We start from the raw sequence: 500 nt of genomic DNA, 5'->3' as shown, positions 1-500 counted from the left end.
TGCAAATTAAAGAAATCATTGATTACAGAAATGTCTTGATTTTGTTGCATCTGATTTTTTTTTACTAGAACTGTTATGTATAAAAGCTGTCTACAATATTCTGTGACTAAGCAGAATGGGTCACATTTGATTTTTAAAGTCTGGAGTCAGTGGCAGATTGTAAGCAAAAAAAGACATTGTATCAAGATGTATAATCTGTTAAAAACCCATTGTATTAAGATCCGAGATAGCAGAACAATACAGTTGGAAGGGACCTTGGAGATCTTCTGGTCCAAACCACTGCTTGCGGAATCTATATGCCATTTCAGACAAATAGCTGTCCAATCTCTAATTAAAAATCTCCACTGATGGAGAACTCCCAACTTCTAGAGACAACTCGTTCCATTATTAATTGTTCTGTCAGGAAATTTCTCCTTAGTTCTAGGTTGATTCTCTCCTTGATTAGTTTCCATCCATTGCTTCTTGTCCTGCCTTCAGGTGCTTTAGATAGGCTGACTCCC

Source organism: Thamnophis elegans, chromosome 2 (genome assembly GCF_009769535.1).
Source record: "Thamnophis elegans isolate rThaEle1 chromosome 2, rThaEle1.pri, whole genome shotgun sequence".
Lineage (NCBI taxonomy): Eukaryota > Metazoa > Chordata > Lepidosauria > Squamata > Colubridae > Thamnophis > Thamnophis elegans.
Note: the sequence above shows the minus strand (reverse complement) of the source record.